At 39.2% G+C, this 27,743-nt stretch overlaps 1 protein-coding gene across 2 annotated transcripts in view; it reads right to left on the bottom strand.

Moving 5' to 3' along the window:
* The window catches only part of PLPPR1 (phospholipid phosphatase related 1), a 305,400-nt gene that overhangs the window by 239,600 nt on the left and 38,057 nt on the right, over positions 1-27,743 (bottom strand). The window contains exon 1 of one of the 2 annotated variants that reach the window (XM_054520375.2): positions 5,914-6,307. The exons of the other annotated variant lie outside the window; for it this stretch is intronic. The gene's annotated coding sequence lies outside the window, so the exon portion shown is untranslated. Of the gene's footprint in view, positions 1-5,913; positions 6,308-27,743 lie in introns of those variants that run through there. 2 annotated transcript variants of the gene reach the window in all.

Raw genomic sequence — 27,743 nt, 5'->3', positions numbered from 1 at the left:
ACAATTTGAAGATCTGAGAAAGGGATAGACAACTATATAAACACTGACTACAGATCACTATTCAGACACCTCACACTGGGTCAGATTAGCTGCAAGGCCATCGACAACACAGCCTGGAGCTTGTGTTCAGCACTGAGGCTTGATGCTACCAGGCACTAGGGAAGAGGATGGGGCTCCTTGAAACTTCCTGCCTAATATCAGATGGTTTCTAGAATGGAGATAGACTGAAGCCCCATGGGAGGTCACTAGTGAGCTGAAAAAAGTGGAAGCAAGAAAATGGGATTGTGGGTTGGTGACAGAGTGGCTGCTAAAGTAGTTTTCCCATGTTTGCCACATTTAACTCACAATTTGCTGCTTATTAACCAAAAGGATCACCTGGCTGTATGCATTCATTCTTTAAATGAGGCAACCTATGTGCAGTGCTTAGAACAGTGCCCAACATAGACTAATGACCATATAAGCATTTTCTAATATGATGGTATTTATGAATTAATTCAACAACTATATAATGTATAGCTGCATGTTTTAGTTTTGAGGGATATAGGAAAATAAAACATAGTCTTAAGCTCAAGGGATCAATAATCTATTAATCTAATCTGATTTTTATAAACATAAAAATATAAAGGAAAGAATGCCTAATTATGCATGGGTTTGGTGAGGTGGATGTGCTCCAGAGAGCTTCTCTGGCGTGTTTGAATGCATTGTGCATTCCTGTGTATTCAGCAAGACAGAGAAAGTAGGATATTGCAAAAGAACACTAGCAACTGCAAAGGCACAGGAGGGTAATACGATCAGGGAAACGAAAGGAGCCAAAGATACTATACAGAGAATAGAAAAAATGCGAGCTATAGAGGAAGGTTAGAACCAGATAGCAAAGGCCTTAAGTGTCTTGATAGGAGATTAGACATAAGCCCATAGGTAATAGGGAGCCACTGAAGGTTTTTAAGCAAGAGAATGGCTCGAGTTGATTTGTCTTTTAGAAATATCACTCTGGCTAACCATATGAAGAATATCTGGAGAGTGGCAAGGCAGGAAGAAGGGAGCTTACTAGAATATTCTGGCTGCAATTCAGATGGATGATGATGATGCCCTGGATAAAGGAGGAGCAGGAGAGCCGCAGATGGGAGGTAAGAGGTAAAAATTATGGGATTTGATGATCACATGAACAAGGGGTTGGGAGAGAGAACGTGTATCCTATCACACTTTCAGAAAAACTGCAAGTTACAAATCAAATGTTGCATTGGAGCTGGAAACAATGGTCTGCTCCTTTGGAGAGTAATCCAGGAATGCTGGCAATGATTCACAGATTCCTGGTCATCATGCATTCTGGGCCTTGACTACTTCTGGGATGATAAAGCCCCAAAGCTGATCTAGTGAAAAGAGGTAGTCACAATCTCCATTTCATTTAAGCAAAGAAGATGGAAGTGGCTGCTCTGTAGTAGTGATGCACTTACATGTCAGTTAAGTAGATGGATGAAAATTTCAAAGTTAAAGTAGAGGAACATAGGGTTGAATGCAAAATTGGTCCATGGTTGTGGCATGTTTGCTAGATGCATCAAAACAGACAAGGAACTAATTACATGACTTCTGAATAGGCAGAAGGCTGACATTCTGAAGTTTCTAAGCTTTATTATAGCTCCCATGACCAAAATATTCAGTTAAAAATGTCAGGGCTACGTATTAAGTGGGCACTCAATCGAGTGAATAAATTAATGAATGAATTTTTCTGAAATATTAAATCTAGCTTTCAAGATTCCCCAGTGATTACTTTATCGTTCATATTTTCTACATGGGCTTGGTGGCAGCCTATTAATAACTGAGAGTGTTGATTAATGGATTAGTATTAACTTGGAGGGAAGTTTTAGCATTCCCAGGTTTCTGTATTTGGCTCAATCCTGTTCAAGCTTTTATTCTATAATTTAGATGAAAGTGCTATTGTTATTCTTATCAAATTTGAAAATGACTCAAAGCTGGTGACTTGCCTCTCTCCTTCCTTCCTTAGAAAGCAGTGAGAGTGTGTCTAAGCTCAAACTGCCATAATAAAAGACCACAGGCTCGGTAGCAGTAGCTTAAACAACATTTATTTCTCTGGAAGCTGGAAAGTCCTAGACCACAGTGCTATTAGATTTGGTGTCTGGTGAGGGCCCTCTTCCTGGTTTGCAGATGGTCATCTTCTCACTGTGTCTTCACAAAGAAGAGAGGAAGAGCAAGCTCCAGTCTTTTCCTCTTCTTATAAGGACACTAATCCCATCATGGGGACCCTTGCTTCGTGACCTCATCTAACCCTAAAACCCTTTCAAAGATCCCACCTCCTAAAACCATCACATCGAGAATCAGGGTTTCAACAGATGGATTTTGAGGGGACACAAACAATTAGTCCACAATAGGATGGAAGTCAAGGAAGATTTCCCTGAAGAGGTGAGCCCTGAGCCGAGATCTGGAGGATAAGCATGGGCATGGGAATTCACTTCAGAGACAGGATGCAGGGGGCAGCGTTCCTGCAGCACGAGGGAGTAAGGGCCCCTGGAAATGCTGAAAGGCCAGTATGCATGGGGCACAGAGAGGTAGGATGAGGCTCAAGAGGTAGGTAAGGCTGGACTGGGCACCCATTTTATTTAATAAGGATTTAAACTATGGTGATTCCCTTATTCACCAAATATATTTTGAGAAATTACTATGTCAAATATCAGTTAGGCACTAAAAATATGCCAGGAGTGATTAACAGGACAGATATGACTCCCTCCTGGTCCTGATGAAACTTAGAGTCAAGAAGAGCAGAGAGATAGTTAAATAAACAACAACAACAATAAATCACAGTGCAAAATTAATAGGTTCTGAAATAGGGAAGTAGGGACATATAACAATTTGGAGGACGGGGATCAGCAGAGGCTTCCTAAAGAAAGTGACTTTTAAAATGACACCTGAAAGAGAAGTAGACTTTAGCAAGACAAAGATAGAAACACAATGTGTTCTGCTTTGAAGGAACAGGTGTACAGGCCCAGAGGTGAGAGAGAGCATGTTGTGCTGGAGGAAGATGAAGTTCAGAAGCAGCTGAAATAAAGGGTGCAAGGAGAGAGTGTCAAGAGAAGCAGCTGGGGATGTAATCAATGGATACATCAAGAGGGGACCCATGCTTCACGTTAAGAAGTGCAGAGGGAAGGAGGTGTTTCGAATGCCTTGGCAAGGAGAAAGCCAAAAGCTGGGAGGCCAGTTAGGAGATTATCTGCATAATTCAAGTGAGAGTTGATGAGATCGGAATTACAAGTCAAGACAAGAAAGGAAAAGGAAACTGGAGTGGTTGAGATATATTTAAGAGATAAAAGCCTTTAGATGGAGTAGCTAATTAGCTAAGAAAGGTATGGTAGGCAGAATAATAACTACCCAAAGATGTCCCTGGCCGAATCCCCAGAATCTATGAATATACTAAGCTATACAGAAAAGGGGGATTAAGGTTGCAGATGGAATTAGGTTGCTAATCAGATGACCTTAAATATAGAGATTATCCTACATTATCATGGTAGGCCCAATGTGACCACAAGGGTAGAAGAGGAAGAGGAAGACAAAAGAGAGAGCCAGAGGAATTGGCAGTGTAAGAAGGACTTAGGCTGACCTTGCTGGGTTTGAAGATGAAGGAAGGCAGCTATGAGCCAAGGAACACTAGGAAAAGCAAGAAAACAGATTCTCCCCCAGAGCCTCCAGAAGACATGCAGCCCTGCCAACATCTTGACTTTCGCCCAGTGAGGGTCATTGTGAACTTCTGACCTCCAGAAATGTAAGATACTAAATTTGTACATTTAAATCACTAATTCTGCGACAATTTGTTAGAGTAGCAATAAAAAATTAACACAGTGAGAGAGAGGAGGGATTGAGGATGATGCCAAGATTCTGTCCTGGGCAACTATATGAGATGGTGCTTCTGTAAGGAAACATAGAAAGTGAGAAACAGGTTAAGGAGATAGGTGTTGATTCACTTCTGAACACATCGAATTTGGAATTCTGCAATACTGATGTCAGGTACATGCATGGGTCTGAAGATCAGAAAAGCACTCTAGATTAGAGATGCAGATTTGAGATTAATTAACATATGTGGTAATTTAGGCTACCAAGCCGAGGAAGAGTGGAGGGGGAAGAAGAAAAGGAAGGAGGGGAAAAGAAAGGGAGGGAGGGAGGATAGGAAGGGACCTAGCACACAACCATGAAGAACAGTGGAATTCAGAGGATGGGGAAAAAAACAGAAGTACACAAAGTTGAAAAGGAGCAGCCAAAAAGAAAGGAAGAAAACCAGAAAGGCACAGCTGTGCAAGGCAAACTTAAAATATGTTTCAAGCAGGTAAGTTGGGTCCCAAGAATGCATTACTATTGAAGAGGTTATAGCAGTTAAAAAACAGAGATGTGAATAATGAACTCAGAGGGAAGGAGGCTACTGGCACTCTGGAAGCCAGATTGGGGTGGGTCAAGGGTGGATTGAGGGAAAGCATAATCATCCATAAGAAAATGCACAATTTCAATAGAAATCAAACAACACATGTATGTGTGTACACACAGTTTTTCATCTTTAAATCAGCAAACATGAAATCTTTTTTATTTATTAAGTTTTACGCAGTCCTGGTGAAGTTTCAGGGAAATAAGGACTCTTATACATTAATAAAGATTGTATGCTTTGTGATATGTGTTGAATTATGTCCCCCCAAAAAGATACATTGAAGTCATAACCCCCTATACCTCAGAATGTGACCTTGTTTGGAAACGGGGTCTTTGCAGATTTATCCAAGTTAAGAAAAGGTTCTAATCTACTAGGGCTCATGTCGTTATATAAAGAGGAAATTTGAATACAGACACAGAGGGCAGAAGGTGTGAAGAGACATAGGGAGAATATGCTGTGTGAAGATTGGAGTTATGCTGCCACAAACAAAGGAATATGTCTGGGGCTACCAGAAGCTGGAAGAAGCAAGAGATGATCCCTCCCCTACAGGTTTCAGAGGGAGCACAGACCAGCCAACACCTTGTTCTCAGACTCCAAGTCTGTGAGACAATAAATTTTTGTTGTACTAATCCACCAAGTTTGTGGTATTTTGTTACTGCAGCCCTGGACAACTCATACATCTTGCAAAAATCTGCCCCAGGACAGTTTAGAAATATGTATCAAATGCTTCTAAAGTAGCAATTTTGACTCAATCTCAATTAATTTATAATAATTAAAAAACAAGAGATTCTTAAACAGAAAAGTTCACTGCGATAAGCTTATAATGATGAAAAATTAGAAAAACAAATCAAAATGAAAATAAGAAATTGGCTGACTAAACCATGTATTTATAAGGTGAAATATGATATCATGTGTTAAACACTATTAAAATACCATTTTAGAAGAAAACTAATGATATGAACAAATGTTCATACTACATTTTCACATGGAAAAACCGGTTACATTTGGTCCAATATTATTCCAACTTTGTACTTCATGTGTATATCTAAATAATGACAAGCATTAAAGGAAAGCATGGGTGATTTCTAGCTTCATCTTAACACTTTTCTTGTTTTCTGATTTTTCTACAGTGAATATAATCATGAGAATACTAATAGTATTTTTCAAAAAATGTAATTAAACTAGTTACAATAACAATGTGTTTGGTTAACAACAATTAACTACTATCTATCTATCTATATTCTAGCTTTATTACTTACTATGTATTCCTGGGCAAGTCCCTTAACTTTTTGAGCATCAATTTAATAATCTGTAAAATGACAATAAGAACTTTCTCATTTGGCTGTTGTGAGGATTGAATGATAAAACTGATTTAACACATATTAGCATAATGCCTGCCAAATACTACATAATTAATAAAAGTTACCCACTATTATATGCCAGTCTCCTAGAATTAGCTTATCAGGAATCAGAGATCCATGACAACTCACCAGGAAAGGCAATCCCTGTGAGTTTTAAATGTTCACGATTTATAATTGTTGTAAGGTGTCAAAATATTTGTTTCATCAGCTGAGTACTAACATTCCGGGATCCGTAATGATGCAGCGCAGAAAATTTGAGCAGCTCTTTTGTGTTTGTGTTGTTAATTTCCATTTAAAGTTGTAATTTCATTATAAAGGAGATTTCTAGACATGGAATAATAAAAGGCTAAGCAGGTTAAAAGTGAATACTATAAGATAAATGACAGCTGAAATATCATTGCCAACCATTTCTCATTGTAATCCTTGCTGTAATTTCCTCAAAGCATTTTACAGGGTGAGAGCAATAAAAAATGTCTTTTTGATCATATAGAGCTCAACAATGGAAAATTTTATTGCTGATTACTTAAGATGTTCTGATATCGTTATCATGAAAATCAACAGTTGCTCAATATTACAGAACTAAACTGTGTTTTATTTTTTTTTAAAAGAAAGGAAACACAAAGTGAGACTATTTATTTTCAACTTTTATGCTATTCATCTGGCGATTTCATTTGCCTACTATATGGCCTATCTGACTTCTATAAATAGAGGGGAGACAGTAATTTCATAAGCAAATAAATATTTTTATATTAGAATTATTTACTTTAACTTTTTTAATAATTATTTTATTTTTAATTTTATACATTTAAGGTGTACATCATGACATTTTAATATACATACCGAAGTGATTACTACCATCAAGTAAATGAACATCCATCATTGCACATATTGGAAATTTGCTGAGAGTAGATTTTCTGTACTCTTACCACAAATTCTTTATTGGTCCTCAAAGTCATTTTCTATCTGGACATACCTGCACCATTTTATCAGAAACTGCTTGACGTTCCCTGCAATATCTAAATTCAGCTAGTCATTTCCATGAGGATGAGGAAGGTAGAATTGAAGGCAGGGGAAATTTTGATGCTTCTTTTCATATTCCAAACTATCAGTAAGGGTCCTCTTCTAATTTGTACTTGAAAAGACCTAAAAGCATTTGTTCATGCAGTGTTGACAAAGTCTCTACCATGTACCAGTCTCTCTGCTTAGTGCTGGCACTTATCAGAGAGACAGAGATACATCTAACACCTGTTATTAATGAGTCAAATTTCAGATTAAAGGAATGATCAGTGATTTCATTTGTGGAAGAAACATTTGCCACAGAAAACAATACGTAGACAATTCTGAATAAAATAATACCAAATAGTAACTCTTACTTCTCGAAAAGATTATGGTCAATGTTTAGCAACACTGAATGGGTTAATTTCTCCCTCCCCACTTCCCAGATAATCTACTATGTAAGACCCTAGAGACTTATTTACATAAAATGTATTGACACTTCACATCAGTGTAAATGTGGTTTCCTGTTCATTATGCCACATTTTCTGAGAACAAAGAACAAGTAAATTCAACCCAGTCTACATTGGTTTTAGAGGGCCACTAAAATGAGACGTAGAGAAACAAAGGTAGAGTGAATAAAAAGTAAAACCCACAGCAAACCAAGTATTTATCCTATATTTTATAAATGTTTCTTTGGTAGAAGTAGATATAATTTTTACGTCTCTTGTTCTGTTCTTCTCATGATTTCTATGGCTTCCTGAATAACATGTATGGAGACTTTTAGTAGAAAAATGAAGATGACAATGAGAAAAGACTAGCAGAATAAATAAACATAAAAGAAAACAGGGACATTAAAGTACATATTCAATTAAAAATTTCCTTTCTTAAGTGAAGAGAGTGTCAGTAAAACTTCACTTCTTAGATTTTATAAGAATTAACTGTCATCATAGAAAATACAAATCTAATCTCAATTTTTTTATTTTTATTTTTATTTTTATTTTTTGAGACAGAGTCTCACTCACTCTGTCACCCAGGCTGGAGTACAATGGCGCAGTCTTGGCTCACTGCAACCTCTACCTCCTGGGTCCAAGTGATTCTCCTGCCTCAGCCTCCTGAGTAGCTGGAATTACAGGTGTACATCACCACGCCTGGCTAAATCTTGTATTTTTAGTAGAGATGGGGTTTCACCATGTTGGCCAGGCTGGTCTCAAACTCCTGACCTCAAGTGATCCACCCTCCTTGGCCTCCCAAAGTGTTAGGATTATAGGCCTGAGTCGCTGCTTCCAGACTCTCAAATATTTTTTGATTCGAGGCTGACCTGCTTCTCATGAGATAATATTTAGATTAGTCATCAAAGCCTTGGAACACTGTGGATATAGAGTTTTCTGTGCTGCTAAGAAGTCCATGAAGGAGTATGGGAACCTGCTTATGGATTTGTGGCTACTGGCCTACTATACAGATTTTGTATATAGATTTTGACCAAGGATATGAAGGTTATCTACACACTTCTGTTCTACTCTATGACTAAAACCTCTGATACTAGAATAAATCTTGGGTGAGAGTCTCAGATTTCTATGAGCAGTGGTGTGGTTGACATAGTAATGTATAGCCCAGATCACCCTTCAGGGGAGGATTACTGAAGACAGCCTCCAGATATAAGCATCTTCACAGTCACTTCAGCTGTAGGCAGCTACCTGGCTATGGGACACACCCTTCATGGGGTAGACCACATTTGGTTACTGAGAAAAATGGGCAAAAAGGTCCAATCATTGTGACCCATCACAGGACAACTCTGATGGAAAATTCCTATCCAGCTCGCTGACAGATTGGCTGAGATTTTGTCAGACATATATCACCATTTACCTTCTTCCCCTGCCTAATCTTGCTTCCTCCCACTTCTTCCATAAGTGCTGATCCCCAAAAAACTCTTGTGCCCCAAATTCTAGCCTAATATCTGCTATCAAAGAGCTTAAGTGATGACATGATTTGAGTATACGGAGATAAATATCCTCAGGTGTTCAAGAAGCTACATTAAAGACAGTAGACAAATGAACATAGTCATCATATCAATAGATTAAAATACAAAAAGCACATGATCGACTTTTCATAAAATCTAACACTTTCATGATAAAAACATTCAATAAACTAGGAATAGAAGGGAACTTCCTCAACCTGATAAAAGGCATCTACAAAACCTCATATATAATGATGACAGATTGAACGTTTCCAACCTAAGATCAGGAACAAGGCAAAGAGACCCTTAGACTTCAGGTCTGGATTAGGATGAAGACAGTAGAGCCACCTTGGTCCATTTCCAATGAGGCAAGTGGAACCCCAAGAAGCCTGAGTAAGTTCTGGGGACAAGCTAAAGAAGTGAGTCCACTTTACGGATTACCCCAGTGCCTCCAGCACCACCTCCTTCTGAAAATTAGTCCCGCCTCCCTTCCTTTAAAGGCCCTGTCTTTGACCTACTGAGGAATAACGGAATCCATTTTCTAAAAACTTTCTGGCAAAAGTTAATGAATTATGACTTCACTTCCAAACAGGAATTGAATTTTTTCTATTGTTTTTTTTCCTCTCTATTCCCATAGTATCTTTTATCTTTTAATGTTGGCCCCAACATTTGTTTCTAAGACTTCATGCCTCTATGTTTAGGATTATGATTATAAATGGCCCCATCTGGCCATGTGCTCTGTAGATGGATCCCATCCTCTCATCCTTGACTCTCCCCTACCTCCTTCATCTTCCTTACTGACCATGGCTATCCATTGGCTCCTAAGCTTCCATAGCAGAGAGGTTCAGAAACTATGTTTTTATTTTAATATGAAAAATCACAAACTTTCTATTGGCCAAGGAATTAAGAAATAACTAGCTCATGAATCACAAAAATAATCACCAGACCTAATCCATCCCAGAGAGGAGTTCTGCTTATGTGGCAAGGATTTTTGTTGCCATTGCTGTTTATCTTAATTGGAACACCTTTAGGTGGGACATGCATTCTCTGGCCAGACTCAGGCCCTGTCACACTGCCATATTCGTCAATGTCACACAGCATGATTGTCCCTGAAAGAATTTGAGTTTGTAGCCCAAGGTAGACTGAATTTCTTAAGGATAGGCACTAGGCCTATTTTCCTTTCTTTATGCTTAGTACCTAGTTAAAGACCTACATACCATGTCCCAAAGAAATCCTTGAATCAAAAATTGAAAAGAACTGTAAAAAACCAAAGAAGCCTTGCAAAGTAAACTGTCAAATCATACATTAGAAAAGCATGACTCCCTCTATGAAGCTCTGGTTTTCCACTTTTCTCTTTCCTAACAAAAGCCAGAGACTTTACTTCTCCTTTATAAACTTGGTATTACAATAGTACGAACTGCACAGAATATTGTGTAGATTAAAGTAAATAAAATAGAGCATGTGGCTCTGTGCCTACCAGAGCAGCATTAAATAAAAGTAAATCATTGTCATCACTGTCACCATCATCATGTCAGCATCATCATTGCCACACTGCTTTCACTCTTAGGGAACACCCTCCATAGGCATCTGGTGATGCATAAGAGTTTTAGTTCATTTAGTATCATTGGTAGGAATTTTCACCATGTACCTTGCTGGGCACAGCATCTTCAATCTATCCAGATCCTGGAATTTAGAAAACAGACTGGGTCCAAGCGGGTCTCAAAAGCATAGCACAGACTGTGTTACTCCTCCAATGGCTAGGACCACCTGATCATTTCCAACAAATTTTCCCTGATTAGACAGCCTCCCAGGAATCCCACACAGAAAGCTCTGAGTCAAAGTCCCCTTGTGTGCAAAGCTTAGAATAGGCCTCATTATAGTCACTGTAGAGAACTCCTCTAAACCCAGCCATTCAGGCCAAACACAATTTATCTTCTATGCTCCATAGTTATTAGATCTACAGATTGGGACACATTTAAACTGCATCCTCCTTACAGATGAGCTGTAAAGATTAATTAGGCAGTATCAGCCAAGGTGGAGGTCTCATGAGAATTATGCATGACTGTACTTACTCTTGCTTTTATAAGGCTTGGGAATATTCTTTCTTTCTCTTAGTTATTTAAAATAAAGAATCTGATCATTTATAAGTAAACAGATGAAAGAATAAACCTTTGTATTCAATGCAGCATTCCTCAATCAAGCCTTCTCCTTTAAAACAGATAAAGGAATCTACAGTAAGGATGCTGCATGGTAAGTGATCACTCCTCTTACGGGGACACTGCTTTATGGTGTAGATGCAATTTTCAATGCCATTTTGATTCAATCTTTTGTTAAAGATCTACCTTGAGTAACCAATTGATTTTTGTTAGTCCCTGGAGTAAATGCTTACAGGAGGCTTCATTGCATTTATTTAAGAGGCTCCTGCTCCTTTATGAAATGCGTTTGATTTAATAACAGGAGAAAGAAAAAAGGCTTCATTTACTACATGCTATTCTTTCCAGTCAATTTTGCATAACATTTTTTTTTTTTTTTTTTTTGAGATGGAGTCTTGCTCTGTCACCCAGGCTGGAGGGCATTGGCATGATCTTGGCTCACGGTAACCTCTGCCTCCCAGGTTGACATCTGTAATCTCAGCTATTCAGGAGGCTGAGGCAGCAGAATCGTTTGAACCCCAGAGCCGGAGTTTGCCTTGAGCCAAGATTGCGCCACTGCACTCCAGCCTGGGTGACAGAGTGAGACTCGATCTCAAAAAAAAAAAAAAAAAAGAAAAGAAAAATTCTAGACAGAACTAGTGGACGTTCCTGTTCCATAAAGCAGGATTCATTTGCTAATCTGTGCTGTAGAGTCAAGCTTTTAAAGGCCTTAAACTAGATTCTAAAGAAAAGGCCGGGCCTCAGCTTACTCCCATGCCACTTAGGAAATTCCTTTTTCTCCTTCTTCTCCCTTCTGATATTCGGTATCTTTGAATAATCGTGACAGCAATGAAAATCAGGCTGATGACAGTAGTTGTCCCTCACTGCTGTATGCTGAGCAATTTACTTATATTTGCTTATTTAATCTTCACAGCAACCCTAAGAGGAACATTCACATCATCCCCATTTTACAAATAAGAAGGCTGAGATTTAGAAAGATTAACTTGCTTGATCCAAGTCACGCACATTTTGACCCAGGTTTATCTCACCCCAAAGCCCATGATCTTTACTCCTGAGTAACACATGGGACTGGAAAATCCTTGCCAAATAAATAATCAGTATACCAGCATTATTGTTCCAAATTTAAAACCCAGAAAAGGTAAGGAGTGGCCAAGCTTCCATTGCAAACTAGTAAATGACAACTTTATTTTCATGAGCTTGACTTTGCAGTTAAACATATATCCAATTCAGTTTAATGCATGGCAAAGATAGCTTTCTCCCTGCAGCACTGGATTCACCATATGCAATAACATCTCATCATCTAAGGTGAACTTCACAAGGGCAAACCACTTTTTTCCTAAAAAAAAAAAAATAAAAATCCCTTCCTTGGTGGGGGAGGAGGAATGCTTTTCTGCTTACCCCAACACCCCCTCACTCTCACCAGAAGAGAGAAAAAAATTACCCCCAAAATATCTAGGTAAGCTAATGTTATAACTAATATGAAGGATAACAGAGAAGAAAAACAAATGGCTGAGCAAGTAAACCTAGGGACTGTAATAGTAACAGGGTAATCAGATACCACTTTTCCAACAAGAAATTGGAAGATATAGTATTAATAGGTTGGTTACATGTGTTGGTTTTTATACCTATGGCCAGAGCCCCTTATTCCCCTCCACAGTTGTCTCTAAGGCACTGCCCATCTGACACCCACTACATCCTCCACTCTCAAAAATGAAGCCCAGACATTAATTGGATGTAACTGACTTGATCTCAGGGACAACTCTGCAATATCTAAAGATGCATCAACCAGAGCATTGCATCTGCTTAAAATTGCAGATATTTCCAAATCCAGACAAAGAAAAGAGTGTGCTTCTTCTTGCACCAATTGTTGTGCCTTACAAAAGCAATGCCAGCCAAGTTAAGATCCAAGCTTATGCTCCTAGCTCTGTGTCAATTCAGCTACTCACAAGCTTCAGCGGATTCCCCTGATAACACATTTCAACATCCCACACAGTCTGGAGATTTCTGCTATTACCTAATCTCCATTCCTTTTTCTGAGATTTAAATACATCTCTGCTCATCTTATGTTAAGCAGAAACAGAATTGGACCATGTCGATATGTAACACAGAGAAAAAAATTAATCTAAATTTACTGTATCTATTTCTGATTTCTAATGGGGAAGTATAGGGATAGAGATGCCATAATTCATATAATTCTCCACTTCTTCTAACCCAATTCAGAGACTAGAGGGGAGGAAATAGATTGGAAGTCATTTCTGATTTAAAGTGGTGAATTAAATACATGCATTGGCCGGGCGTGGTGGCTTACACCTGTAATCCCAGCACTTTGGGAGGCTGAGGTGGGTAGATCATGAGGTCAGGAGTTCGAGACCAGCCTGGCCAAGATGGTAAAACCCCATCTCTACTAAAAATACAAAAATTATCTGGGCGTGGTGGCAGGCGTTTGAGACAGAGAATTGCTTGAACCCGGGAGGGAGGCAGAGGTTGCAGTGAGGCGAGATCGCACCACTGCACTCCAGCCCGGGCGACAGAGCGAGGTTCTGTCTCAAAAAAATAAAAAAATAAAATACGCATACTTAGTTCTGCACCTACCCCCCAAACCACATTAAATCCCAAGTAAGATATTTTTTAAATGCTTGAACTCACAAAGGAAAATGAGAGAGGAGACAATAATCTAAAATGTTGGGGGCTAGAGAATGGATGGATGGGTGACAACTGACTTGGTAGACTGAGAAAGCAGAATTCTAAATCAGCAGCAGGAAAAGGCAAGAAACAATCTGTTCTACACTGCAGAACTCCCACTAGGCTCCGGAATCAATGGCACCAGATACTTCTGAAAGGGAGAAAGATGATACAGCTAAACACAGGAAGATGTGTTAGAAGAGTGTTTAGGAAGCATTTGCTCCTCCTAAGTCTACTACCATTGTTCTTTCTCCATCTTAGTAGAGCCTGGAGCTCTATTCTCAGGAATGGGAAAAAGGGGTCTCCAAACAGTTGAATGCAAAGCCCCATACTGAAAACGACAGAATTATAGAGCATTTACAGACTGAATGCTCAGACCTCAGCCCTTTTCCATCTCTCAGTTCCCAGAGGTTGGCAGACATGCAGGGGATTAGAAGAGACTTCTCTGGAGATTGTAACCAGCCAAAGAGAAAAATCTAAATATATTGATATCAGTATTTTTGTTGTTTGGTTGTTGTTGTTTTGGTGGGGGTTAGTTGTTTGCTTGTTTGTTTTTTGCTTTTTAGGTTTTTATTTTTATTTTATTTTTTGAAACAGGGTCTTACTCTGTTGCCCAGGCTGCAATGCAGTGGCACAATCATGGCTCATTGCAGCCTCAACCTCCCTAGGCTCTGGCAATTCTCCCACTTCAGACTCTCAAGCAGCTGGGACTACAGGCATGTGCTACCATGCCTTGCTAATTTTTGTAGAGGCAAGGCTTTTCCATGTCAGCCAGGCTGGTCTTGAACTCTTAGGACAGCCTCCCAAAATGCTGGAATTACAGGCATGAGCCACTGCACCCAGCCATATCAGAAGTTCTGTAAGAAAAGAGTCCATCCAATCACCCTACAGTAAAGGCCAGGGTCAACAAATCTTTCCATAGTATGCAGAGATTCTAAATATGTTCACATTTCAAAAATCGAATCATCAGATAGAACAGAGAGAAGAGAGGAACTGTCAATGAAAAAAAACTCAAGGAAATTTTCTATACATGAAAGATATAAATCTCAGATTTAAAGCTCTGACTAGCCTAATGGCCCAGTGTAATGGGTAAAAATAGACCCCTATTAAGGCATTGTATGAAATTTCACAGTAAAATTTCAGAATTTTAGGGAGAATTAAAAGATGCCAGAAACTTCCAGAGAGACAGAAAAATAGGCTTTCCTACAAAGAATGGAGAGTCTAGGCTGGGCATGGTGGCTCATGCCTGTAATCCCAGCACTTGGGAGGCTGAGGCAGGCGGATCACGAGGTCAGGAGTTCAAGACTAGCCTGACCAACATGGTGAAACCCAGCCTCTACTAAAAATACAAAAATTAGCCGGGCATTGTGGCGCACGCCTGTAATCCCAGCTACTCAGGAGGCTGAGGCAGGAGAATTGCGTGAACCTGGGAGACAGAGGTTGCAGTGAGCCAAGATCGCGCCACTGCACTCCAGCCTGGGCAGCAGAGCTAGACTCTGTCTCAAAAAAAAAAAAAAAAAAAAAAAGGCAATCAAAATGAAAAGATAATAGAGCAATACCTTCAAGATGTGAAGGAAATAGTGAGTTTTGATCTAGAAGCCCTTACCTGCCCAACTATTATTATTTAGCATGAGGATAAAAGAGAAACATTCAGAAATGAAAATTCTAAAACAAAGCACACAACAACAACAACAAAACCTTCCCTCTTGTGTATCCTTTCTTGGGAAGATACTGAGAGATGTGCTCCAGCAAAACAAAGAAGTAAATTAAGAAAGTAGAAATAATGAATTTCAGGAAACAGATGATTTTACACAAGAAAGCAGAAAAGAGAATCTCCAGGATGACAACAAAGGGAGATGGCAGAATAAAATGTATGCAGCCTGCCTAGGGGCTCACCAGACCAGACTGGGCCAGGTCAGAAGTCCATGGGAATGATTTCTACAAGAAGATAACATGAGTGGAAACTGCTGAGAGGAAATTTACTTTAAAACATGGAAAGCAGATGCTTCTAGGGAGGTGAAAGTGGTAGGGAGGATGGCATTTCCTCACCAACATATTAAAATATTTAACTCTTAATACCATCCACACATATAACTTTAAAAATATTTTTAAAAACACTATTTTTAAATAAAACATACATGAAAGGGTAAGACCCTGACAATCTAGCACATTGTTTAGAGGATGACATTAATTGATCTTTGCATGTACAAAAGGAGGTCAGAATCAAGCTTGAGGGTGGGGATAGGAAGAGGGCTGAGTTTTTCTGCATGAGAAACCAAGAATACTTTTTTTTCTTACTAAGAAAGAAACAAGAATTGAGACAGGAGGGAATGAAGATAGAGGAGAACAAAAAGGAAATAGACTGGAGCAAGTACTAGCAGAAATGGCCAAGAGATTTACTTTTTTTTTTTTTTTTTTGAGATGGAGTCTCACTCTGTCGCCCAGGCTGGAGTGTAGTGGTGCCATCTCAGCTCACTGCAACCTCTACCTCCCAGGTTCAAGTGATTCTCCTGCCTTAGCCCCCCAGGTAGCTATGATTACAGGAGTATGCCACCATGCCCAGCCGGATTTACTTTAACTTATAGGTACATGGACTATCTCACATCATCTTTCTCTAACCTTAAGGCCAATCTCAACATGGAAAAAAATTTAGAAGCACACACAAATCTGATTCCAAAAAAACTGAAAATCTTAACTAGAGATTCTCAAGGAGATCAGGAAGGAAGTTGTATTTTACTTCACACAGAAAGATTTCCTAAAACACCTTTTTAAATATCGTTATCTGTCCCCAGGGTTTTCTACATTCTACTCTGAACAGGACCTGCTCACATCTAGCCCCTTTTTGTTGCCAGATCTCAGAACTCAGCCTCACTGATACTTCTCTGACCCTACCTGGAGCCCTTGACCCACCACCACCACCACCACCACCACCTCCTCCTCCTCCTCCTTCTCCTCCTCCTCCTCCTCCTTCTCCTTCTTCTTCTTCTCCTCCATTCCAGACTCTCTTTTCTTCCAGGTAAAGCCATTTGACTTTCTCCTAGCTCCTCCAGGTCTACTTTTCACCTATGGGCCATTAGCTCATCAAAGGTATGAAAAGGAATGATCATAAACATTTACAAATTCTGTTTCCCCTCACATATAAAAGTGAAAGGTCTTTCTGCAACTGTAGTGGATAGTGGTACAGAACCCATATCCGCTTCCCCATTCTTCGGGACTAAGGTGCTGGTTTTCACACCTGTGTCCCTTTTGGAAATTGCCCTTTCTAAGGGAGCGGCCTTGCCCAAGGTTAGGCCCCCTACCCAGGTCATATGGGGGGTTCCTAGATGCAGCTCCCTTGCCTCAATTTGGAATGACTCTGAAGGTCTTTCCCCGCTTTGGAGCTCCTCATGGGATTGTCTAAGGCCTCTGTGGTGATGCACTGCAGTTTCACTCCCTCCTCTGTCCAGTCAGCTTCCTACCCCCTCACAGGTGCTATTCTGAGCACATCCTCCAATAAACTTTCTGCACACTAATCTCTATCTTGGAGAAGCTGACCTAAGACAGTCAGTTACAGGCTTCAGGTAACTTAATTAGCACTATTTGAATGCATAACTATTTGAATGCATAATATACCTACTAATGTGGCTGCATATGTCTAGAATACATGAAAAAAAAGAAAACAAAGGCAGCAAAGTTTCAAGTAATACACAAATGGTTAAGCCAGTTGGCTGGAGAAACGGGGTGGCTGGTAGAAAAGAGAACATATGGGAAGGAATGAAAACTCAGGTTGGTCTTGGAGAATTGCCTCTGGCCATTCCTAGGAATCCTGTCTAGTCCTAAGAAGAGAGAGGGGCATAAGCAGGAATAAAAAGAGTGGCTTTTTCTCAAAAGATCTGTGAGATGTGAAGAAGCAGAGGCAGCATTTATTTGGGTTTAGTCTGTCTAACTTTGGCATCAATGGGGTGTGAGGGATTTGCCCCCTCAGCAAAGCAGCCATAGCGCTAGTCCACTGGGATGCTACCACAGTGCCACAAGGACATATGACAAGAGGTAACACCTCCAGTAATGGGAGGTGGCACAGGTCTACCTGTGATAGTTGTGGCACAGACAAAATACCCTCATATAACTTTATCAGGTATATCATAGGAAAAGAGGGAAGTAGGGAAGAAGCAGAGGAAATGGCAAATGTGAGTAGTGGAAGAAGACTTGTTCTAGAACATTCTTGGATCATCCCTTGAAGACTCAATAAATATCCAGAGGAATTTTATAGTAGGAAGGTTAAGTTTCTACTTTAGAAATATGTTTTACACACACACACAATACCAAAAATGAGCTGATATCCACAGTAAAATAGACAACTAATATTAATAACTCTCCTAATTATATTCCATTACTAAAGTCAATTATTTATTTCAACTAGAAAATCTGCCTTATTTAAGACATTAGTACTCAAAGACAATTGATAATGGGTTTGCATTTCCACAAGTGTGTTTGGATTTCAGTTATCTGACATCTCACAGTAGGGAATTGCTATTTGCATTTTCAGGTACAGACATCTGGGATTCAAACATGAGACTGAACACAATTATCCTTCACAATAAAAGCAAATAGAGCTCTGCACGAATTTGCTAATTGTTCTTTCCCGCTGAGCCACAATTTTTAGTCAGAACATATACATAAAAGAGTAAGTACCAATATGCCCATTCTTCTCACAAAGGCCAAAGTTATCTTCTCAAAGGCAAAGCCACATTATTTCAGTCTTTTGCTTGAAAGCTTCCAATAAAGACTAAAACTCAAATTCCTCATCACAGCAGACAAGGCTCTAGATAAGCAGATCAAAGCTTAAGCATGCATCAGAGTGACCTGGAAGGCTGGTTAGAACACAGATGGCTGGGCCCCACCCTAGAGTGTCTGATTCAGGAGGTTTGGGGTGGGCCTGGAGAATTTGCATTACTCACAAATTCCAAGAATGATATTGATGCTGCTGGTCCAGTGACTGCACTTTGATAGCCACTGCTGTACCTGCTCAAGTCCCTGTCCAATCTCCAGCTTCATCTGACACTTTCCCGCGTGCCCCTTCTGTGTCACTGGCCTTCTTTCTGACCCTCAACACCTCATGCTTGTTCCAGTTTCAGGGTCTTTGCACTGATTGTTCCCTCTGACTAAACTTGTTCTCACTTTGCTCTTCACCTTCTCTGAAGGGCCTTCTTACCCTATCCCCCAGCTAAAGGAAATCCTCATCCAACCACTCTCCATCTACACCACTGTCCTATTTTATTTTCTATCCCTGGCACTCATCTCTATCTGAAGGTATGTTATCATTAATTGCTTATATGCTTATTATCTGCCTTCTCTACACAGAGAAAGCTCCAAGTAGGCAAGGAATTCCTCTGGCTCTCTGTTTATCTGTAGCACTAGGGGGTAAATGATAAATAATTTTTGAATAAACAAAAATCTGTGGAGGAGACCAGATAGCAGTTTGAGTTTTCTAGTCACAAGAGAGCTTTCTTCACTAGGCACCAAATGACTCTACCTTGATTGGTCTCTTTCTGTTACTCTCATCTGAGAACTGTTTGTGATCTACGTCATCTGTAATTAGAAAATGTATTCCACATGTCATTTGTAATAAGAAAATTAGACCAGGGCTTATAATTTAGTACAAAGCTGGTGGAATGTTCATTGTGCTAATCAGAGAATGAATATAGTAATATTATCCTTACTCTACCAAAGACAATAAAGCTATTTTATAAAAAGACCAATGGTGTGGTGAACAAATCAAACATATTTTAAAATGAAGCAGAATTCAAATTTATTTTAATGTGAGGCTATTATCTGTGATCTCAGGCATATGACTCTTAACAAGTCACCAAACTGAAAATCCATACAAGGAAATGCTAATTTACAATACTTGAAAAATTCAGTTTTCAACCCAAACAAAAATATAAAAGATCTACTTCTCTTAAACACTGGATTATTTAAGAATTCTATCTGTTCTCCAGCTCTTAACATAAACCTTAATTTTTATAGCACTAATTTGAGCAGTTTCCCGCAACTGTTGTCCATGAAAATTTATTTTTAGGAGATGCTTAATGTTTGGTTCAAATTCTGTGGCTCACAGTAAGTGATCGCCCTTAATTTCTTTTGCTTGGGAAGGAAAGTAAAACACCACACTTTAGAATCAGATCCTGCTGGGGGTTGTTTTAATGACACTTCATAAACTTGTATCTGTAGTTCTTCCTTTTGTTATCATTGCACCAAACATGTTTCTATTATTTGAAATTATTTTTCTGGGTAATCACTTGATAATTAGTGCAATACTTAGCTCATCCAGTATACAAACATACTCATACACCATTCTCTCGGTGTTCTGTTAAACCTGGCAGAAAACCTACCACATAGTGATGCTCAGTGGGTAATAAATGAATGAATGACCAACATAGCAACCAAACAGAACAGGAGCACAAAGTCATAGTTAGAGAAAGGATAGTTGGAGGAAGGAAACCTGTTTCTCCTATGCCTTGCACTGCCCCATTTTCTCAGAGAAATGTTTTACTTAAGAATGGACAGAGCCTTGATGCTTATTCAAAGAGAAGAATATTTGTGGACCTGTTGCTGCAAATGGGTTATCATGTAATGTTGCAAAACAAGTCATTAATTAGCTGGGTCATGTTGGGTAAGCTGCTTTACCTCTATGAACCTCATTTTTTCTTTTAGGGAAAAATTAGTGAGTTTAAATGATTTATGAGAGCCAAAATTCCATGCTTATCTATTAGATCTATTTCTAATAACTAAGGAAAAATGCTACATCCCAATGTCATACTTGATTTTGTGATAGCTAATCACCTAAACTGAAATATATATAGCATTCACAAACCTTCAATTTAACGTATTGCATGTTATTGATCCACAAAGACAGTGGATGCCATGTTCACTTTTCCTGATGCATCAGTATACCCCCTAGGACTTCACAATTGAATTCAGAATTGAAACCTCGGAGCCATAGCTTTTTACCATGGCAAGGCCTGAATCATACTTTGTTTCATGCGCTTTCCTGGCTTCATTTCTTTGGGACAGGAATTATATAGAATATCCTGACATCCTTTCCTTTCTCATTTTGTGATTTTTATGGTATATGTGCTTGGAATATAATCACATGATAATAGGATATTAATATTCATGGCTTCATCTTCTTTCTTCTCTCTTCATAAAACAGATTCATATAGATTAGCACTGGCTACTTCAGTGCAGATACGCAAACATGAGCCAATGCATGGAAATCCGTGTAAGGAACAACTTAACTTAGAGTAAGTGAAACAGATCGATCTACTTTTATTTTTCAAGCTGAAGACATTGTAAAAATTAAGCAAAACAAAAGTCAAGTGTGACAAGGATTTTAATCAGAGAATATAGTAGATTGCCATCATCAAAGCCCATAGGAAAAGACAAGGCTAATCTTATTGAGGTTATCTGGGTATTCAGCAATGACCAACCCCAAGAAACCCACTGCTCTACAATCAATTTCTCCACCAAGGGAACTTAGTTTATTCAGGCTAATGAACTGAGGGAAGACATAGGACTGCAAACAATGTCTGAGCTTTTTTTTTTTTTTAAGCAGAAAATGTAAATGATCCAGGTTGCATACAAACCAATAGGATGGTTCACTTTTAATGAAACATGTAAATTTTCCTTTACATGTAGCCCTGAAAAGTTGAAGAGAGTCTTTTCCCTGATTAGTGGCCCTTTGCATAACACCCCTCACTGTATAGTCATTGAAACAAAACACATGCTGTGCAGAGCTGCCTCAATTTGTGCAATAATTTGGCTGCAAAACAAATTTCAACCCAGAATCCTGTATTGGTGAGCTACAATTGAGTTGGAAGTTCCTTTGAGAAATAACCCAGCAAAAATTAGAGTTTTAAAGTATCACCATGCTATACAAACATGCCATGATTTATTACTCTGTGCTCAGATCATCTAACCTAGACCCATTCCTCTCCAATTGTCTTTGTTTTATCTACATAATAATAGTAGCTACCTTTGATTTTCTGCATTTGTCAAGGTAGTTATATGAGTTTGTGTATTCTTACCCTACTTGGTTAAACCAGTTAAGAATTCCTAAACATCACAAATTTGGACACATGCTTTCTTAAAGTTTTCACGAATAGCAACCATGAATGGTGAAATTATTTTCTTTAATAAAACATGCGAGAATAAAAAGCTTTCATATGGATGCAAGAACTTCTAAACTTCTCTGTGAATCTTCTCCTGAGTTGCTACAATAGTTTCCTTTGTTTTCTTCTGAACTACAAAGCCCATAATGACAATCTAAGATCTGGGAAATATTAACATATGTTTTCCACGGCATATGATGTAAATATCATTTCCTTGGCAGCAATCTTATTTGAAAAATGTATTATTTGCCTACCCTACATCCGACGCCCAATCAATAGCAATTTTACTGCCAATTCCACTTGCCCAGTATCTACTGAATGCATCTCTTCCTCTCTGTTCCCTCAGTTAATCTTTCTCTCTCACCTTCATTACTTGTGGCACAGCGTGATTTGTTATACACCAAATCAGTTCCCTTCTCTGCCTGGGCACACAGCTAGACTACACGTCCCAGCCTCTCTTACAGTTAGCTGAAGCCACATGATTTGGTTCTGGCTATAATGGAATGCATGCAGAAGTGCTATCTGCTCTTTCTGGATGGCCCATAGAATCCTTTTGAGAATACCTTCCTTTCTCTTTTCCAAATTGTGAGCTGGATGGAGGAGAGACTCCAAAGACCTAGAGGAGGGCTAAGCCACAACATATAAGGAAGACGAGGGCTTGAGTCACAATTTGGAGGAGAGCTGTCTGTACAAATGAGCCACCCAACCAGAAACATCTGCAGTGGATTTGCAAAAATGACAGGCAAACATTTACAGTATTGACGCTGGACTGTAGGGATATCTAACACAGTAAATAGGCTATCTAACTAATACACTACTGAAATAGCCTCATTTCCCAGCTTCTTCCCTCTCTATCCCATTGTCCATACTGAAATCATGTGTATCTTCTCCAAACACCACATTTCAACCATTACCTCCATTCAAAAATGATTCATAGATACACTGAATAGACAGTTGCTGTATTTCTATTCTGTTCCAAGCTAACCTCTTACAGAATCTTACAGCTGAAATTCCTTCACCTGGCTTTCTAGGATTTCCATTTGTGTTTACAAGTTTGCCTCTCATTACACACCCTACCCTGAGCTCTATGTTCCTAATTCCTGGCAACCCAAATTATTCACTATTCCTGACATAGTATGTAGATTGTTTGCCTTCATGCTTTTGATTTCCTTTGTTCTGTTTCTAAACTTTATATTTCTTTTAAGCTCTATTGTAAATGCTATCATTACCAGAAAGCTGCATTCCCCTGAATGCCCAGCTGAAAGTAATCTTGTACTATCTCTCTCTGTCTCTGTCTCTCTGTCTCTCTGTCTCTCTCTCTCTCCTTCTCACTCCCATAGCTCTCACATGATTTTTTCTGTTTCTCCAAGTTCTGCAAGTGCAAGGAGGATGAATCCACACACCTGTCTCATTCCCCACTGGAGCTGACACTATGTCTGGCACATACTGGGTACTTCACTGAATGACTACCACTTACTCGTTGGGGCTTACTATAGTGCCAAAAGGGTAATAGGTCACTGTTTAATGAATGTGAAATCTACATTTCCACCAGGTTACATCAGTCTGCAATTTTTAATACTTCAAAACAGCTTAACTTTTTCCCTCCAAATATCTGTTCTTCCTCAGCACTGCCTACAGATGGCTTTCCATCTTTCTGGCTGCCTAAACCAGAAACCTAGAATGACTCCTCTCTTTCTCACCCCCTGAGCTGTCCCCTGCTGATGCTACTTCCTAAGAAGACCTCAAATGCATCCTATCTTCTTCAGCCACTGCTCCCTTAGGGCAGGCTGACATTGTCACCAAACTGGCCTTACCCTGCGTTTAGTGCAGCCCTGGGCCTCCCCACTCCTGGGTCCACTAGCTACACACAGCCAGATGGTCTTTCTAAAATCAAACCTGATCTTGTTCTTCACTCATTTAAACTCCTGAAAAGGCTTTTGACTGATTTCACAATCCCACTCTAGATAAAGTAAGCATAACCTAACCCAAATTTTTGTAAATTGATTAATTCATTAACTCAGCAAATAAATGTGAAGCACCTCTTTGAAGTGTCAGATACTGTTGTTAGTGCTGGAGGATACAATGGAGAACAAAAACAAAATCTATGTGCTCGTTGAGTTTACATTCTAGGGTGGGGATGTGCAGCAAAGAAAGACAAAATTAATACACTATTTAGCATATTAGAAGGTTACAAATGTTGAGGGGAAAAAATGGAGCAAATATTGAAGTCTGAGAGTGCACGTTTAGAGGAAAGATTATGATTTAAATGAGGAAACCAGGGAAGGCCCTTATTGAGAAGGTATCACTTCAGGTGGAAGATATGAACCAGGCAGACAGAGGAAGTAGCCACTGCTCAGTCCTTAGTCCTAGAAAGAAGCATTTCTCATCTGTATGAAAAGGTTGATCTAATAATCTCTTGGTAATCTCTGCTTCAGCCACCAAGACCTGCTTCTAGTTCCTTTATGTGCCATTCTTCCTTTTCTGGGCCTTTGCGATGTTATTCTCACATTCACTATGATGGGAATATGTCAAAGGAGCCCAGGATCCAACTGAAAGAGTTCCCAATGGCCAAGGCTGGAAAAATTTGAGCAAAATATAGTAGTATTGGATTATAACCCAAAGTATATAATAAACATCTACGAGTCCATACTGACATAAATGATTAAGTAAATAAATGACGGAGAAGAAATGAATCTCCTGTACAGAAGAATTCCAAATAACTTAAATTGATAGTCCCCCTGACCCTATGAAGTCGGAGCATGTCTCCCCATTCCTTAAGTGAGGAATGTGCATAGTAAATTCCTTCCAAAGTATGGAAGGGGGTGGGGACAAAAGTAATTTGCTACAGTGGAGAAATCTGATACACACTATCTCAACCAGGTGATCAAGGTTAACATCAATAGTTATAAGTCACATTGATAGTATGTACTCTCGATATGATATGGGTAGAACAGCACTATTTTCCTCCCCAAAACCCATAAGCCCTGTTAATCATGAGAAAACATCAAAATTCCCTCTGTTCTTCCCTTCCCACTTTCCCTATCTAAGTCCTCCTAATCCCTTAGGGGTTAGCTGGGCACTGCCTACCATTCTCTCAAACTGGAGTGTGCATACAAATCACCTGAGGTGAAGCCTGGCAGTCTGCATTTCTGACAAATTTCCAGATGATGCTGATGCTGACAGTTCAGGGACATAAGTGTTGCCAGTCCAGAGGGCTGGTCAGTTGTTCTCAACTTTGAATCATATTGGAACCAACTAGGGAACTTTTAAATACCTGCCTTTCCCACCAACAATGCTCCACCCAGATCAGTCAAATCTAAAATTCTGAGAGTGGGATTCAGGTATAAGTTTATTTTTCAGTTTTCCAGGTAATTCCAATGTGAAGGCAGGTTAAGAACATGTGGAGTGTCTAAGATGTCTTCTAACTCAGAAACCTATCACTGGGATGGCCAGGCCTTTCCAGGGAGGACACCACTGATACTGCTCAGTTATGTCACAACATTACCATTGTAGACACAGACCTGCAGCACAGTGATTCTAATCATGGGCTCTAGAGAGGGGAAGTGTAGGTTGACATCCAGCTCTATTACTTGATCTTGGGAAAGTTGCTTTACCTCTATCAGCCTTAATTTTTTCATCTCTAAAATGAAAATCATTATATCTAACATGTTGGTTGTTGTTCTATTACAGGATTTAAAAAGGTGGTTACGCCCAGCAACTCACAGGTTATCAGGAGCCAGGCTGCTGTAGATTTTAATATGAGTTTTGCAGCATCACAGCTTTTTTTTTTTTTTTTCTAAACAAATATGCTGGTTTGTTTTCTTGCTTTCCTCCTGAAGAGCATCCATATGGAAAATAACAACAGCCACTAGGGAAGGCTAGATCATCTTAAGTGCCACCAGGGGAACTCTTTCCAGTAGTCAATTTCCTCTTCTGTCCTCAGTTCCCAAAGATACCCTAAGCAGAAGTCACTGTTTTATTTTGTAAAACATTTGCCCTGGATAATGGACAGTAATTCTAAGTAGTCTTTCAGCAGACAGAGCCCTTTTCCTATCCCTTGTCATCCTATGCATAATAATCAAAGTTGATACACTACACTCACTAGAAGTAACGTTCTTGTCTGTCTCCATTTGCTAGCAGTGGATTATAGTTTTGATTGCCTTACATGAATCAAACACTCTCTTAGTGGAAGCTGCAACAGCAATGAAATCATTAGATGGTTCCACCTAATTAGTAAGTCTTGAGCACATTTGTCTCTCGGTGTTTGGGGAAGGGATCATAGACTCAGGGAGGCTAGGTTTTAATTTATACTAAGCCTATGGGCACCCTGAAAAATAAGAGCATTTTCCCTACTCTTAGTTCATAAAGTTTCACCCATACCAAATATTTCAGCATTACAGCAATCTGAAATTCTACCCCTTCCCACCGTACCAGGCCTGGTTAGCAAGTCTTGAGAAAAAAAATATTGAAAATGTATTCACAAATCCAGGTCTTTCCAAAGCTATTCAGTGATGACTGAAAACCCTGTTCCCAAATACTGCTTTTTTAAGCCCCTACCGGGACCTGTCTGCTCTGTTCACTTCCCCTCGGGCTTCCATCAATACACCGGCTATGTCTCTACTCTACTGCCATGACTCTACTGACACTGAGGTGTTATCTTTCTTCTCTCCCACATCCAAAATTTGAGAAGCATTTTCCCTAGAAATAATTTATAAAGACTGGTTGGATTCAGTAATATCGTTAGTATAATTAATTCAGTTAATATATGTAAGGTCCTAGAACAAGGACTTGTACATGGTATTTGCTCAATAAATGTTTGGCATTAATATAACAATTATTGCCCTTATAATAATGGATCAACCATATTATTCTCTGAATAGGCTTTTGTGGGCTAATGTGTACTTTAGACACCTTTTAATAATAATTGAGTACCTTCTCAGCGTTTAGCATTATGCTCGGCATATGTTTTGCCTCAAATAATTCTCACAACAGCCCTGTGAGGAAGGTACTGTTATTCCTCACTTAAACAATAAACAAACTAAAACTCTGGAAGGTTAGGGAACCTACTCAAGGTCATACAGCTCATAAGTGCCAGGCCTAGGATTTAAACACATGGCTTTTCTGTCCTTAAAGCCTGTTCTCTTAGTTATGACACTCAACTCCCTAACAGAACAATGCTTGGTCTACCCTGTCCATCTTTGCTGTTCTCAGCACCCACCTAGAGGAAAGAAAGGAATCTGTTAGTGCCAAAGGGTTTGGAAGTCCAGGGAAGACTTTTTATCTGCACTCCAGACAAAGTTTTGAAAGGTGGATTGTGACCTCTCTCGGCGGAATAAAAAGCATTTGACTTTTCCTCTGTTCTTTCAAGAGTCGTTTCTGGCTTCATGTTACTCATCCTCTAACTTCCTAAGACTCACTCTTGCATACCCTCTTATTAAAGTCCTTTAGTTACTAATGAATCATTAATTTCTATTGATTATATATATTTTTTACCCATCCTATTCAATACAATATTCTTGAGGGCAAGAACCATATTTGTTTTACAAAATGCACAGCCCAAGGCCACAAGAGCCAAATGTTTCCTCTGATTGACCGTACTTCCTCAAATCCTATCTTAAAGCAGACCAAGACAATGATGGTGATGTTATATGAAGTAATGTTATTTGCTAATTAAATATAGGTCCTATCTTTGAGTCTTTTTTTGGTGACGTGTACTGAGACAGAAATATTATATTGTTCAGTTGCAGTTTGAACCTATAAAATAGTTGACTGCCAGCAGGAAAAAAATGTATGACCTCACAACAGAGTTGAGGTATCATTGCAAATGAACACTGTCCTTACCATTACAGAGAACAAAGCTTGAATATTAGCTTTGCCGTTTACTAGCTCTCTATCTCAGGCAAGACATTTAACATATGAGAATTTTCTCATCTGGAACACCATCAGGCAGGGTGAGAATTTATTCATCTTGTGTAACTAAAATGTCTAGCTCAGAGTAGCTGTTCAATAAATGGTAGGTAAGTG

The sequence above is a fragment of the Pongo abelii genome, chromosome 13 (assembly GCF_028885655.2).
Source record: "Pongo abelii isolate AG06213 chromosome 13, NHGRI_mPonAbe1-v2.0_pri, whole genome shotgun sequence".
Classification (NCBI taxonomy): domain Eukaryota; kingdom Metazoa; phylum Chordata; class Mammalia; order Primates; family Hominidae; genus Pongo; species Pongo abelii.
Note: the sequence above shows the minus strand (reverse complement) of the source record. Positions and strands in the feature narration are given on the sequence as shown.